The sequence below is a fragment of the Nelumbo nucifera genome, chromosome 7 (genome assembly GCF_055504915.1).
Source record: "Nelumbo nucifera cultivar China Antique chromosome 7, China Antique-T2T, whole genome shotgun sequence".
NCBI lineage: Eukaryota > Viridiplantae > Streptophyta > Magnoliopsida > Proteales > Nelumbonaceae > Nelumbo > Nelumbo nucifera.
In genome coordinates this window covers 28,631,873-28,635,435 of record NC_142655.1, presented here as the reverse complement: position 1 = coordinate 28,635,435, position 3,563 = coordinate 28,631,873, and the positions used below count along the sequence as shown (strand labels likewise).

The following is a 3,563-nucleotide window of genomic DNA, read 5'->3' as shown; positions in this document are numbered from 1 at the left end:
ATCCGAACCAATTGGACCAGTTTTGGTTCCAGGAACTGGAACCCCCACAGGTCGATTGTAGGTCATGATATAGTATTTTGATTATTATCGATTTGGAATCGATTGCACGCAGCCCTGAATCGATTCAGACCTGATCCGACTTTATTTATATAATACATAATATTTTATTATAAATAAATAAATATAGCAACAGTGCTTCCAACAGTATCATAGCCGCACATCTCAAACACGATTGCCGCATAGGTATGAGATTCATTCAATAAGGGGACCCACCCAATCACCTGAAACTAAAAACCAAACAATGGCCCATGCAGGTCTCGAACCTGCGACCTTCGCGTTATTAGCACGACGCTCTAACCAACTGAGCTAATAGGTCATTTGTGTGAAAGTAGAGAACATAACATCCTCAATAAATCTCGAAGGATATCAACACTATTATGCGTTCGGAGAATTCAGATTATTAGAGAAGATATTTACGAAGAAACCCCAAATCAAGATTAAATGAACATAATTCACTTGACACATCAGCATATTAATAGAGAGGCCTTTGTTGACAGTGAGGCGAGGGGTGGCCTTTGGTGGGGGGTGCAACTTGGACCAAGTGAACTCAACCCAAAAAACTTGGGTAAGGTAGGATACACCTATTCACGGGCCAGGCTTTCATGCTCTGCCTATGAACGTTTTACATTTCTTCAGATCAGATCCATTCAAATTTTGGCAAAAGCTAAGTTCAAGTCTAACCCATGGACATGAAGAGGTTTAAATAGGGTCAGGTTGAATTTCGAGTTAGAATTGAGGCATTGGGTGTTTCAACCCAATTTAAACCGGACATTTTTTATATTTATATAATGGGTTCAACTATGATAGTGGAAAAACTTTTAACCAATCAACCAGTATCAAAAAAGTGGTAACCAAATAGGTGATATTCATAGATTTGCCCTTGTATAAATATATGTATTTAACAACGGACCCAGCACTAAACCGAACAGATTGGCAAAACATTTGTATGTATGTATGTATGTATGTATGTATGTATGTATTATGTGTATCTATCAAAAAACCCTGGCTAATTTGGTCATTCCCCTAAAACTATTATCACCAAAAACTGGCCAAACCCGGTGGACCACCTAATCCAACCTGAAAACCAATGAACTGATCTTGATTTCGTTAAACCATCAATTTTTGTCAACTTTTTTCTAATTTATATGTAAATGTTCAAAGGCTATAACTTTGCGCTTGGTTGTCTGATTGGGTGAATTTCTTTTATATTTTGGGTAATTTTTCACAACCCGTGCATTCTAAAGGTGTCTTGCCCTGCTATTTTTTCCACAAGATGCCTTTTTATCCTCAAATATCAATTTTTTATAATTATGCATATTAAATTTTTTACGGTCATACATGATTATATACCTGACCGATAAACCTCTCCCTTTTCCAGTTCAATGCCCAATCCAATTCAGGTTGTATTAAAATCAGTGTTTGCTTGTCCATCAACAATTCGGGCCAATTTTAACTTTCTATTTTCTATCAACCTTTTCTTATTCAGCCTGCCTTCTTGTTTTGACATTATTTATAATGGCAGTTAACCCTCCACTATTCCCCAAGATGGACAAGTAGATCATGATTCAAGCCACTTAATTCAGATTGAAAACCCTCTTGGTCTGCAAACGGATCAGATCAAATAGGATATAAGCAGATCCAAATTTCATTTGTTTATATTTGAATATTCAAATAGAATTTGGCTTATAATCGAATATTAAATAGTATAACTATAAATTAATTAGACTAAAAATGATCAAAATATTATATATTATTAATAAAATATGAGATAAAAAAAAGATTTCAATACTATAATTTATGAACTAAGTGAATTGATTACTTGTATAAAACTTGAACCTATGACAGTTAGTGAAACTACAACATTGAGACCAACTTCAATCATAAATAGAAAATAATTTATATATATATATATATATATATATATATATATATATATATATATATTTAAATTGAATCAAATCGGGTTATACTGGATTAAATAAGGAGATCCATATTTGATCCAATTATAAATGGACTGAATTTGGATCACCCTTAATAGGATCATATTCGAATTCAAATTCAGATAATCAGATGCCTTTTGCAGCCACTAGAAACTAGGCCAGTTGAATTGCGGGTAAACAATGGATGTTACAGATTTCAAGTTCAAGAAAGTGATATTTCTCTTGAATCGAACATTCGAACTAGACACCTAGCCATGTGTGATTCCATCATGAGCGTCCTTTCTCTTTTTTCTCTGCAACTCAAACCTCAGATCACCCTAACCTCACCACCCCAGCAGAAACTTCCGTTTTTAATGGCCATTGAGCAACCACAAGGTGAAAACGCCACAGTAAAAACAGACAGATCAAAACCCTAAAACCATAAATTGATTTGGCATATTGATTTTTCTAACAATAATAATATTGTAATCGAATTGGATTTGACAATTATTCGATTCAATCCTATGATATAATGGAATGAATGGGGATCTGCTCCTCACATAACACGCCTCACACCGACATCACAGCCATATTCCACCTTGTATTGGAAACATCTCCCCATAAATAATAAATACAAGAGAAATGTTCCCGATGCACAGCCAGAACATGCTGTGAAGTCGGTGTGAGGCACGCTCTGTGAAGAGCAAATCCAGACTCATAATGGATCCTTCATTGGATTCTAATCTGATCCCACAAGGCTTATTGGAAGGCCAAATCCAACTCAATTGCATTGGATTCACAATAGATTGTACCCAAGGTTCAAAATATCGATACGCCCCTGGGCGAATCGATTCACATTTTAGAGCCTTTTTTTATTTTTTTTCACAACTGGTTCAAGGGGGCCGGTTTAGGTCTCCTCTACCCCCTGAACCGGTCAGACCTCCGATACACCCACTGTAGGGGCGTATCAGAGGGGTCTTGGAACGATGCGTATCGGCCAATACGGGCTGATACGTGTCGATACTTTGAACCTTGATTGTACCTAAAACAGAATCACTGACAGCCCTAAAATTGTTAATCAAAAAATTAAAAAAGAAATAAAATAATAGCAAAGATCATAATATCGTTACATATCGGCCGATACGTATCATTCCAAGACCTCTCCAATATGCCCCTATAATGGATGTATCGGGGGTCTGACCAATTCAGGGGGTGAAGGCCTAAACAGGCCCCCTGAACCAATTTTGAAAAAAAAAATTAAAAAAAAAAACTATCGATATCGCCCGATATAGTTAATCAGTAATATTACTAATTTTCTTGATTTAGGCCATATTTTGATTATTCTATCAAACTCCAATACTTTCTTGACATGTTCCACTAACTCAAAATTTACATATGTTATTAAAGCATGTTTCTTAGGTGTATATGCGTTATATAATCAATTTATCTTAGATATTGCTTTATTGATGTAGTTATAAGATATATTTTCAAAGCATATATTCCTTTAAAATTGCCTATACTCAGAACCTTGAGTGGGTGCCGACAAAAAGCCTGCCAAAGAAACACAGGAGGAGAAAGGGCAAG

General features: G+C 35.6%; 1 non-coding gene across 1 annotated transcript; it reads right to left on the bottom strand.

Annotated features, from left to right (window-relative positions):
- Positions 1 to 302: 302 nt before the first annotated feature.
- On the bottom strand, positions 303 to 376 carry TRNAI-AAU (transfer RNA isoleucine (anticodon AAU)). The gene has a single exon. It is a non-coding gene; the product is annotated as a tRNA-Ile (tRNA).
- Positions 377 to 3,563: the final 3,187 nt, after the last annotated feature.